At 47.5% G+C, this 13,960-nt stretch overlaps 2 protein-coding genes across 3 annotated transcripts in view; both read left to right on the forward strand.

The window, feature by feature from the left end:
* LOC125801199 (zinc finger protein 271-like) overlaps nucleotides 1-13,960 on the forward strand; it is an 883,173-nt gene that overhangs the window by 660,716 nt on the left and 208,497 nt on the right. The gene's annotated exons all lie outside the window — the stretch shown is intronic.
* The window catches only part of LOC111190863 (zinc finger protein ZFP2-like), a 671,215-nt gene that overhangs the window by 132,982 nt on the left and 524,273 nt on the right, over nucleotides 1-13,960 (forward strand). The gene's annotated exons all lie outside the window — the stretch shown is intronic.

The raw sequence follows: 13,960 nt of genomic DNA on the forward strand, positions 1-13,960 counted from the left end.
CTTAGCAACCACCCTGGATACCATAGCAACACCTTAGCAACCGCCTAGCAACACCATAGCAAGCACCTAGCAACCATCTAGCAACACCTTAGCAACCACCCCAGATACCATAGCAACACCTTAGCAACCGGCTAGCAACACCTTAGCAACCACCTAGCAACCACCTAGCAACACCTTAGCAACCACCCCGGATACCATAGCAACACCTTAGCAACCGCCTAGCAACACCCTAGCAACCACCTAGCAACCACCTAGCAACACCTTAGCAACCACCCCGGATACCATAGCAACACCTTAGCAACCGCCTAGCAACACCCTAGCAACCACCTAGCAACCACCTAGCAACACCTTAGCAACCACCCCGGATACCATAGCAACACCTTAGCAACCGCCTAGCAACACCCTAGCAACCACCTAGCAACACCTTAGCAACCACCCCGGATACCATAGCAACACCTTAGCAACCGCCTAGCAACACCCTAGCAACCACCTAGCAACCACCTAGCAACACCTTAGCAACCACCCCGGATACCATAGCAACACCTTAGCAACCGCCTAGCAACACCCTAGCAACCACCTAGCAACACCTTAGCAACCACCCCGGATACCATAGCAACACCTTAGCAACCGCCTAGCAACACCCTAGCAACCACCTAGCAACCACCTAGCAACACCTTAGCAACCACCCCGGATACCATAGCAACACCTTAGCAACCGCCTAGCAACACCCTAGCAACCACCTAGCAACACCTTAGCAACCACCCCGGATACCATAGCAACACCTTAGCAACCGCCTAGCAACACCCTAGCAACCACCTAGCAACCACCTAGCAACACCTTAGCAACCACCCTGGATACCATAGCAACACCTTAGCAACCGCCTAGCAACACCTTAGCAACCACCTAGCAACCACCTAGCAACACCTTAGCAACCACCCCGGATACCATAGCAACACCTTAGCAACCGCCTAGCAACACCTTAGCAACCACCTAGCAACCACCTAGCAACACCTTAGCAACCACCCCGGATACCATAGCAACACCTTAGCAACCACCTAGCAACACCCTAGCAACCACCTAGCAACCACCTAGCAACACCTTAGCAACCACCCCGGATACCATAGCAACACCTTAGCAACCGCCTAGCAACACCCTAGCAACCACCTAGCAACCACCTAGCAACACCTTAGCAACCACCCCGGATACCATAGCAACACCTTAGCAACCGCCTAGCAACACCTTAGCAACCACCTAGCAACCACCTAGCAACACCCTAGCAACCACCCCGGATACCATAGCAACACCTTAGCAACCGCCTAGCAACACCTTAGCAACCACCTAGCAACCACCTAGCAACACCTTAGCAACCACCCCGGATACCATAGCAACACCTTAGCAACCGCCTAGCAACACCTTAGCAACCACCTAGCAACCAACTAGCAACACCTTAGCAACCACCCCGGATACCATAGCAACACCTTAGCAACCGCCTAGCAACACCCTAGCAACCACCTAGCAACCACCTAGCAACACCTTAGCAACCACCCCAGATACCATAGCAACACCTTAGCAACCGCCTAGCAACACCCTAGCAACCACCTAGCAACCACCTAGCAACACCTTAGCAACCACCCCGGATACCATAGCAACACCTTAGCAACCGCCTAGCAACACCTTAGCAACCACCTAGCAACCACCTAGCAACCACCTAGCAACACCTTAGCAACCACCCCAAATACCATAGCAACACCTTAGCAACCGCCTAGCAACACCTTAGCAACCACCTAGCAACACCTTCGCAACCACCTAGTAACCACCTAGCAACACCTTAGCAACCACCCCAGATACCATAGCAACACCTTAGCAACCGCCTAGCAACAGCTTAGCAACCACCTAGCAACATCTTAGCAACCACCCCGGATACCATAGCAACACCTTAGCAACACCTTAGCAGATACCAGCCAGCACTGCAATCACACTCGCAGTTTCTGCAGGAACTGCAATCTAGTTATTATTATTATTCCACCTGTTTTTTGTCCGGTTAACTAGTGCCGCAGTTTTCGAAATATCGACTTCGTTCAAAAGAGAAAACGTGCGTCCATATCGGGAATGGTGGGCTTGTATACAGCTTTCCGATCGGACTTACGTTTTTCGTAAAAACTTCGTAAGTACGCGTTTTTTTGCCCATTGAAAATGAATGGGCAGAACTTTGCACGCCCGTGGACGTCGCAATTTTTGAAATACGAAGATGAAACCAATTGAGGACCTGTAGAACTTATTGAGCTCTTTCCGAAAATATGCGTTACGAAAAGTTACGACGTACGGATTTCGTACGAATGTCGTACGAAGTGGCCCCATTGGAATGAATGGGGCCAATCGGAGGACGGCAGCTAGATCGAAGGACAGGTAGCTAGAACTCCAGTACTGTGTGTAATGGAGCAGCTATGGGATAAAACAGCATTAGGTCAAAAGTTTGGACACCCCGGCCCCCCAGTACTGTGTGTAATGGAGCCACGGGTCAAAAGTTTGGACACCCCGGCCCCCCAGTACTGTGTGTAATGGAGCCACGGGTCAAAAGTTTGGACACCCCCGAACGGCCAGAGCAACCTAGCGTGCATAGCTGATTGATGTATTTGCACGTTGCGTAGCAACGTGCAAACACCATTTAATCTAATTTATGCATATAAATCATCTAGCAACCACCTAGAAACACCATAGCAACCACCACAGATACCATAGCAACACCTTAGCAACCGCCTAGCAACACCTTAGCTACCACCTAGCAACCACCTAGCAACACATTAGCAACCTCCCCGGATACCATAGCAACACCTTAGCAACCGCCTAGCAACACTTTAGCAACCGCATAGCAACCACTTAGCAACACCTTAGCAACCACCCCGGATACCATAGCAACACCTTAGCAACCGCCTAGCAACACCGTAGCAACCACCTAGCAACCACCTAGCAACACCTTAGCAACAACCCGGATACCATAGCAACACCTTAGCAACCGCCTAGCAACACCTTAGCAACCACCTAGCAACCACCTAGCAACACCTTAGCAACCACCCCGGATACCATAGCAACACCTTAGCAACCGCCTAGCAACACCCTAGCAACCACCTAGCAACCACCTAGCAACACCTTAGCAACCACCCCGGATACCATAGCAACACCTTAGCAACAGCCTAGCAACACCTTAGCAACCACCTAGCAACCACCTAGCAACCACCTAGCAACACCTTAGCAACCACCCCAAATACCATAGCAACACCTTAGCAACCGCCTAGCAACACCTTAGCAACCACCTAGCAACCACCTAGCAACACCTTAGCAACCACCCCAGATACCATAGCAACACCTTAGCAACCACCTAGCAACACCTTAGCAACCACCTAGCAACCACCTAGCAACACCTTAGCAACCACCCCGGATACCATAGCAACACCTTAGCAACCGCCTAGCAACACCTTAGCAACCACCTAGCAACCACCTAGCAACACCTTAGCAACCACCCCGGATACCATAGCAACACCTTAGCAACCGCCTAGCAACACCTTAGCAACCACCTAGCAACCACCTAGCAACACCTTAGCAACCACCCCGGATACCATAGCAACACCTTAGCAACCGCCTAGCAACACCCTAGCAACCACCTAGCAACACCTTAGCAACCACCCCGGATACCATAGCAACACCTTAGCAACCGCCTAGCAACACCTTAGCAACCACCTAGCAACCACCTAGCAACCACCTAGCAACACCTTAGCAACCACCCCGGATACCATAGCAACACCTTAGCAACCACCTAGCAACACCTTCGCAACCACCTAGTAACCACCTAGCAACACCTTAGCAACCACCCCAGATACCATAGCAACACCTTAGCAACCGCCTAGCAACACCCTAGCAACCACCTAGCAACATCTTAGCAACCACCCCGGATACCATAGCAACACCTTAGCAACCGCCTAGCAACACCTTAGCAACCACCTAGCAACACCTTAGCAACCACCCCGGATACCATAGCAACACCTTAGCAACCGCCTAGCAACACCTTAGCAACCACCTAGCAACCACCTAGCAACACCTTAGCAACCACCCCGGATACCATAGCAACACCTTAGCAACCGCCTAGCAACACCTTAGCAACCGCCTAGCAACACCTTAGCAACCACCTAGCAACACCTTAGCAACCACCCCAGATACCATAGCAACACCTTAGCAACCGCCTAGCAACACCTTAGCAACCACCTAGCAACCACTTAGCAACACCTTAGCAACCACCCCGGATACCATAGCCACACCTTAGCAACACCTTAGCAACACCACAGCAGATACCAGCCAGCACTGCAATCACACTCGCAGTTTCTGTAGGAACTGCAATCTAGTTCTTATTATTATTATTATTATTCCACCTGTTTTTTGTCCGGTTAACTAGTGCCGCAGTTTTCGAAATATCGACTTCGTTCAAAAGAGAAAACGTGCGTCCATATCGGGAATGGTGGGCTTGTATACAGCTTCCCGATCGGACTTACGTTTTTCGTAAAAACTTCGTAAGTACGCGTTTTTTTGCCCATTGAAAATGAATGGGCAGAACTTTGCACGCCCGTGGACGTCGCAATTTTTGAAATACGAAGATGAAACCAATTGAGGACCTGTAGAACTTATTGAGCTCTTTCCGAAAATATGCGTTACGAAAAGTTACGACGTACGGATTTCGTACGAATGTCGTACGAAGTGGCCCCATTGGAATGAATGGGGCCAATCGGAGGACGGCAGCTAGATCGAAGGACAGGTAGCTAGAACTCCAGTACTGTGTGTAATGGAGCAGCTATGGGATAAAACAGCATTAGGTCAAAAGTTTGGACACCCCGGCCCCCCCCAGTACTGTGTGTAATGGAGCCATGGGTCAAAAGTTTGGACACCCCGGCCCCCCAGTACTGTGTGTAATGGAGCCACGGGTCAAAAGTTTGGACACCCCCGAACGGCCAGAGCAACCTAGCGTGCATAGCTGATTGATGTATTTGCACGTTGCGTAGCAACGTGCAAACACCATTTAATCTAATTTATGCATATAAATCACCTAGCAACCACCTACAAACACCATAGCAACCACCACAGATACCATAGCAACACCTTAGCAACCGCCTAGCAACACCTTAGCAACCACCTAGCAACACCTTAGCAACCACCCCGGATACCATAGCAACACCTTAGCAACCGCCTAGCAACACCCTAGCAACCACCTAGCAACCACCTAGCAACACCTTAGCAACCACCCCGGATACCATAGCAACACCTTAGCAACCGCCTAGCAACACCTTAGCAACCACCTAGCAACACCTTAGCAACCACCCCGGATACCATAGCAACACCTTAGCAACCGCCTAGCAACACCCTAGCAACAACCTAGCAACCACCTAGCAACACCTTAGCAACCAGCCTGGATACCATAGCAACACCTTAGCAACCGCCTAGCAACACCCTAGCAACCACCTAGCAACCACCTAGCAACACCTTAGCAACCACCCCGGATACCATAGCAACACCTTAGCAACCGCCTAGCAACACCCTAGCAACCACCTAGCAACCACCTAGCAACACCTTAGCAACCACCCCGGATACCATAGCAACACCTTAGCAACCGCCTAGCAACACTCTAGCAACCACCTAGCAACCACCTAGCAACACCTTAGCAACCACCCCGGATACCATAGCAACACCTTAGCAACCGCCTAGCAACACCTTAGCAACCACCTAGCAACCACTTAGCAACACCTTAGCAACCACCACGGATACCATAGCAACACCTTAGCAACCGCCTAGCAACACCCTAGCAACCACCTAGCAACCACCTAGCAACACCATAACAACCACCACAGATACCATAGCAACACCTTAGCAACCACCTAGCAACACCTTAGCAACCACCACAGATACCATAGCAACACCTTAGCAACCGCCTAGCAACACCTTAGCAACCACCTAGCAACCACCCCGGATACCATAGCAACACCTTAGCAACCGCCTAGCAACACCCTAGCAACCACCTAGCAACCACCTAGCAACACCTTAGCAACCACCCCGGATACCATAGCAACACCTTAGCAACCGCCTAGCAACATCTTAGCAACCACCTAGCAACACCTTAGCAACTACCCCGGATACCATAGCAACACCTTAGCAACCGCCTAGCAACACCCTAGCAACCACCTAGCAACCACCTAGCAACACCTTAGCAACCACCCCGGATACCGTAGCAACACCTTAGCAACCGCCTAGCAACACCATAGCAACCACCTAGCAACCACCTAGCAACACCTTAGCAACCACCCAAGATACCATAGCAACACCTTAGCAACCGCCTAGCAACACCCTAGCAACCACCTAGCAACACCTTAGCAACCACCCCGGATACCATAGCAACACCTTAGCAACCGCCTAGCAACACCTTAGCAACCACCTAGCAATCACCTAGCAACACCTTAGCAACCACCCCAAATACCATAGCAACACCTTAGCAACCGCCTAGCAACACCTTAGCAACCGCCTAGCAACACCTTAGCAACCGCCTAGCAACACCTTAGCAACCACCTAGCAACCACCTAGCAACACCTTAGCAACCACCCGGATACCATAGCAACACCTTAGCAACCGCCTAGCAACACCTTAGCAACCACCTAGCAACCACTTAGCAACACCTTAGCAACCACCCGGATACCATAGCAACACCTTAGCAACCGCCTAGCAACACCTTAGCAACCACCTAACAACACCTTAGCAACCACCCCGGATACCATAGCAACACCTTAGCAACACCATAGCAGATACCAGCCAGCACTGCAATCACACTCGCAGTTTCTGTAGGAACTGCAATCTAGTTAAGTTGGCTTGGAAAAGCCAACTTATTGTTCTTCATACTCTTCTTATTATTATTATTATTCCGCGCTTTTTTTGTTGTACGCTACTCCTCCTACAGCTTTTGACGTAGAACCACGAAATTTTACAGTATCGTAGGACCTATAGCGGTTCAGGTTGCTTGTGCTTTTTGAAGCGATATATCGTACGGTTTTCGTAAAAACTTCGTAAACGTACGCATTTTTTTCCCATAGGAATGAATGGGGTGAAATTTTAAACGTCCGTAACCGCCACAATTTTTGAGATACGAACACCAAATTCGGCGAGCTTATAGATCTTATCGAGATCTTTAAATTAATAGGAGGTTGCGAAGTTATACGACGTACGGTTTTCGTACAATTGTCGTACGAAGTTTTCCCATAGAAATGAATGGGGGGCCCAGAGTTCCATCTCACACACGAGCAGCTCTGCGCACGGAACCCCTTCTCTCCCCTGCTCCTCCAGTACTGTGAGTGTATGGAGGAGCTGCTGTATGGAGCAGCTATCAGTCAAAAGTTTAGACACCCCGGCACCCCAGCCAGTGTTTAGCAACCACCTATTAACTGCTTAGCAACCACCTTAGCAACCACCTGGAAAACGTCAGCAACTGCCTAGCAACCACTTAGCAACACCTTAGCAACCACCTGGAAAACGTTAGCAACTGCCTAGCAACCACTTAGTAACCACCTGGAATACATTAGCAACTTCCTAGCAACCATTTAGCAACCACTTTAGAAATTATAGCAACTGCCTAGCAACCAGTTAGCAACACCTTAGCAACCACCAGGAAAACGTTAGAAACTGCCTAGCAACAGCTTAGCAACCACTTTAGAAATGAAAGCAACTTCCTAGCAACCACTTAGCAACCACTTAGCAACCACATTAAAAACGATAGTAACTGCCTAGCAACCACTTAGCAACACCTTAACAGCCACTAGGAAAACGTTAGCAACTGCCTAGCAACCACTTAGCAAACACTAGCAACCACTTAGCAACACCTTAACAACCACTAGGAAAACATTAGCAACTGCTTAGCAACCACTTTAGAAATTATAGCAACTGCCTAGCAACCACTTAGCAACCACCTGGAATACGTTAGCAACTGCCTAGCAACCAGTTATCTACACCTTAGCAACCACCTGGAAAATGTTATCAACTGCATAGCAACAACTTAGCAACCACTCTAGAAATGATGGCAACTGCCTAGCAACCACTTAGCAATCATGTGGAATATGTTAGCAACTGCTTAGCAACCACCTAGCAATCACGTGGAATATGTTAGCAACTGCCTAGCAACCACTTAGCAAACAATTTAGAAATGATAGTAACTGCCTAGCAACCACTTAGCAACACCTTAGCAACCAACTGGAAAACGTTAGCAACTGCCTAGCAACAGCTTAGTAACCACTTTAGAAATTATAGCAACTGCCTAGCAACCAGTTAGCAACCAGTTAACAACCACAAGGAATACGTTAGCAACTGCCTAACAACCACTTAGCAACCACTTTAGAAATGATAGCAACTGCCTAGCAACCACATGGAAAACGTTAGCAACTGCCTAGCAACCACTTAGCAACCACTTTAAAATTGATAGCAACTGCCTAGCAACCACTTAGCAACCACTTGGAAAACGTTAGCAACTGCCTAGCAACCACTTAGCAACCACTTTAGAAATGATAGCAACTGCCTAGCAACCAGTTAGCAACACCTTAGCAACCACCTGGAAAACGTTAGCAACTGCCTAGCAACCACTTAGCAACACCTTAGCAACCACCTGGAAAACGTTAGCAACTGCCTAGCAACCACTTAGCAACCACTTTAGAAATGATAGCAACTGCCAAGCAACCAGTTAGCAACACCTTAGCAACCACCAGGAAAACATTAGAAACAGCCTAGCAACAGCTTAGCAACCACTTTAGAAACGATAGCAACTGCCTAGCAACCACTTAGCAACACCTTAGCAACCACTAGGAAAACGTTAGCAACTGCCTAGCAACCACTTAGCAACCACTTTAGAAATTATAGCAACTGCCTAGCAACCAGTTAGCAACACCTTAGCAACCACCTGGAAAACGTTAGCAACTGCCTAGCAACCAGTTAGCAACACCTTAGCAACCACCTGGAAAACGTTAGCAACTGCCTAGCAACCACTTAGCAACCACTTTAGAAATTATAGCAACTGCCTAGCAACCAGTTAGCAACACCATAGCAACCACCAGGAAAACGTTAGAAACAGCCTAGCAACAGCTTAGCAACCACTTTAGAAACAATAGCAACTGCCTAGCAACCACTTAGCAACACCTTAGCAACCACTAGGAAAACGTTAGCAACTGCCTAGCAACCACTTAGCAACCACTTTAGAAATTATAGCAACTGCCTAGCAACCAGTTAGCAACACCTTAGCAACCACCTGGAAAACGTTAGCAACTGCCTAGCAACCACTTAGCAACACCTTAGCAACCACCTGGAAAACGTTAGCAATGGCCTAGCAACCACTTAGCAACCACTTTAGAAATTATAGCAACTGCCTAGCAACCAGTTAGCAACACCTTAGCAACCACCAGGAAAACGTTAGAAACAGCCTAGCAACAGCTTAGCAACCACATTAGAAACGATAGCAACTGCCTAGCAACCACTTAGCAACACCTTAGCAACCACTAGGAAAACGTAAGCAACTGTTTAGCAACCGCCTTGCAACCACTTAGCAACCATGTGTAATACATTAGCAAATAACTAGCAACCGCTTAGCAACAGCTTAGCAACCACCTGTAAGACGTTAGCAACTGCCTAGCAACCACTTTCAAGATTTTAGCATTTATCCAAATGTTTTTAGATTTCAGGGTTTAACCAAACATTTTTAGTTTTCAGCTTTAACCAAACGTTTTTAGATTTCCGTGTTTTTGGCATTTAGCGTTTAGCAACCATTTTAACTTTTTAACGTTATTAGCGTTCTTTTCCAAGCCAACTTAAAGTTCGTTCACGAACTTTACCTTTTCTAGTTATTATTATTATTCTTACGCCTTTTTTTCTGTACGCTACTCCTCCTAGAGCTTTCAACGTAGAATCACGAAACTTTCACGGATCGTAGGACCTATGCCAACTTAGCGTGCTTGTGCTTTTTGGAGCGATTTATCGTACGGTTTTCGTAAAAACTTCGTAAACGTACGCATTTTTTCCCCATAGGAATGAATGGGGCGAAATTTTAAACGTCCGTAACCGCCACAATTTTTGAGATACGAAGACCAAATTTGGCGAGCTTATAGATCTTACCGAGATCTTAAAATTAATAGGAGGTTGCGAAGTGATACGACGTACGGTTTTCGTACAATTTTCGTACGAAGTTTTCCCATAGAAATGAATGGGGGGCCCAGAGTTCCATCTCGCACACGAGCAGCTCTGCGCACGGAACCCCTTCTCTCCCCTGCTCCTCCAGTACTGTGAGTGTATGGAGGAGCTGCTGTATGGAGCAGCTATCAGTCAAAAGTTTGGACACCCCGGCACCCCAGCCAGGGCTTTGCAACCACCTATTAACTGCTTAGCAACCACTCTCTCTTTCTCACTCTCTCTTTCGCTCTCTACTTCTCTAATTCTCACTCTCTTTCCCACTCTCTCTCTATTTCTATATTTCTCACTCTTTCTTTTGCTCTCTACTTCTCTACTTCTCACTCTCTCTTTTGCTCTCTACTTCTCTATTTCTCACTCTCTTTTGCTCTCTACTCCTCTATTTCTCACTCTCTTTCTCACTCTCTCTCTACATCTCTATTTCTCACTCTCTCTCTACGTCTCTATTTCTCACTCTCTTTCTCACTCTCTACGTCTATTTCTCACTCTATTTCTCACTCTCTCTCTACTTCTCTATCTCACTCTCTCTTTCTCACTCTCTCTCTACGTCTCTATTTCTCACTCTCTCTCTAATTCTATATTTCTCACTCTCTCTACTTCTATATTTCTCACTCTCTTTTTCACTCTCTCTCTACGTCTCTATTTCTCACTCTCTCTCTACTTCTCTATTTCTCACTCTCTTTCTCACTCTCTCTCTACGTCTTTATTTCTCACTCTCTCTCTACTTCTCTATTTCTCACTCTCTCTTTCTCACTCTCTCTCTACTTCTCTATTTCTCACTCTCTCTGCTTCTCTATTTCTCACTCTCTTTTGCTCTCTTCTTCTCTATTTCTCACTCTCTCTTTCTCACTCTCTCTCTACTTCTCTATTTCTCACTCTCTCTACTTTTCTATGTCTCTTTCTTTCTACTTTTCTATTTCTCTATTTCTCTCTTACTCTTTATTTCTCGCTCTTCTCTCTACTTCTCTTTCACTCTACTTTTCTGTCTTGCTTTCTCTTTCTATCTATCTCTCTACTACATCCTCTTTCTTTCTCTACTTCTTTATTTCTCGATCTCTCTTTTTCCCTAATTCTCTTTCTCTCGCTCAATATTTCTCTCTACTTGTCACTCTTTTTCTCACATTCTCTGGTGTTCTTTCTCTACTTCTCACGCTGATTTTCTCTCTACTTCTCTATTTCAGGCTCTCCCTTTTTCTGTACTTCTACATTTAACACTCTTTCTTTTTATCTACTACTGCCTAGCAACCAGTTAGATACACCTTAGCAACCACCTGGAAAACATTAGCAACTGCCTAGCAACCACTTAGCAACCATGTGTAATACGTTAGCAACTGCCTAGCAACCAGATAGCAACACCTTAGCAACCACCTGGAAAACGTTAGCAACTGCTTAGCAACCACTTTAGAAATGGTAGCAACTGCCTAGCGACCAGTCAGATACACCTAGCAACACCTTAGCAACCACCCCAGATACCATAGCAACATCTTAGCAACCACCTAGCAACACCTTAGCAACCACCACAGACACCATAGCAACACCTTAGCAACCGCCTAGCAACCACCTAGCAACACCTTAGCAACCACCACAGACACCATAGCAACACCTTAGCAACCGCCTAGCAACCACCTAGCAACACCTTAGCAACCACCCCGGATACCATAGCAACACCTTAGCAACCACCTAGCAACACCTTAGCAACCACCCTGGATACCATAGCAACACCTTAGCAACCACCTAGCAAAACCTTAGCAACCACCTAGCAACACCTTAGCAACCACCCCGGATACCATAGCAACACCTTAGCAACCACCTAGCAACACCTTAGCAACCACCTAGCAACACCTTAGCAACCACCCTGGATACCATAGCAACACCTTAGCAACCACCTAGCAACACCTTAGCAACCACCTAGCAACACCCTAGCAACCACCTAGCAACCACCTAGCAACCACCTAGCAACACCTTTGCAACCACCCTGGATACCATAGCAACACCTTAGCAACCACCTAGCAACACCCTAGCAACCACCTAGCAACCACCTAGCAACACCTTAGCAACCACCCTGGATACCATAGCAACACCTTAGCAACCACCTAGCAACACCTTAGCAACCACCCTGGATACCATAGCAACACCTTAGCAACCACCTAGCAACACCTTAGCAACCACTTAGAAACACCGTAGCAACCACCCCGGATACCATAGCAACACCTAAGCAACCGCCTAGCAACCACCTAGCAACACCTTAGCAACCACTCCGGATACCATTGCAACACCTTAGCAACCACCTAGCAACACCTTAGCAACCACCTAGCAACACCTTAGCAACCACCTAGAAACTCCTTAGCAACCACCCAGGATACCATAGCAACACCTTAGCGACTGCCTAGCAACCACCTAGCAACACCTTAGCAACCACCCAGGATACCATAGCAACACCTTAGCAACCACCTAGCAACACCTTAGCAACCACCCTGGATACCATAGCAACACCATAGCAACCACCTAGCAACACCTTAGCAACCACCCAGGATACCATAGCAACACCTTAGCAACCACCTAGCAACACCTTAGCAACCACCCCGGATACCATAGCAACACCTTAGCAACCACCTAGCAACACCTTAGCAACCACCCTGGATACCATAGCAACCGCCTAGCAACACCCTAGCAACCACCTAGCAACACCTTAGCAACCACCCTGGATACCATAGCAACACCTTAGCAACCACCTAGCAACACCTTAGCAACCAACCCGGATACCATAGCAACACCTTAGCAACCACCCCGGATCCCATAGCAACACCTTAGCAACCACCTATTAACCCTCTAGCAACCACCTAGCAACACCTTAGCAACCACCCCAGATACCATAGCAACACCTTAGCAACCACCCAGGATACCATAGCAACACCTTAGCAACCACCTAGCAACACCTTAGCAACCCCCCCAGATACCATAGCAACACCTTAGCAACCACCTAGCAACACCTTAGCAACCACCCTGGATACCATAGCAACCACCCTGGATACCATAGCAACCACCTAGCAACACCCTAGCAACCACCTAGCAACACCTTAGCAACCACCCTGGATACCATAGCAACACCTTAGCAACCACCTAGCAACACCTTAGCAACCAACCCGGATACCATAGCAACACCTTAGCAACCACCCCAGATCCCATAGCAACACCTTAGCAACCACCTATTAACCCTCTAGCAACCACCCCAGATACCATAGCAACACCTTAGCAACCACCTAGCAACACCTTAGCAACAACCCCGGATACCATAGCAACCAGTTAGCAACCACCTGGAAATTATTAGAAACTGCCTAATAACCACTTAAAAACCATTTGGAATACGTTAGGAGTTGCCTAGCAACAAGTTAGCAACAGCTTAGCAACCACCTTGAATATGTTCGCAACTGCCTAGCAACCAATTAGCAAACACTAAGCAACGATGTGGACTACATTAGCAACTGCCTAGCAACTACCTAGCAACCACTTAGCAACACTTTACTTTATAAGATAATTATAAGCTTTTCACCATGTTAGCCAAAACTTTTTGGACTTCAACATTTAGCCGAAAGTCAACAGCATAGCAACCACTCTTCACACGCTTTAGACAGAAATATCTTAGCAACCATTTTAACTATTCAACGTTACTAACGTACTTTTCCAAGCCAACTTAAAGTTCGTTATCGAACTTTCC

The sequence above is a fragment of the Astyanax mexicanus genome, chromosome 4 (genome assembly GCF_023375975.1).
Source record: "Astyanax mexicanus isolate ESR-SI-001 chromosome 4, AstMex3_surface, whole genome shotgun sequence".
Taxonomy (NCBI): Eukaryota; Metazoa; Chordata; class Actinopteri; order Characiformes; family Acestrorhamphidae; genus Astyanax; species Astyanax mexicanus.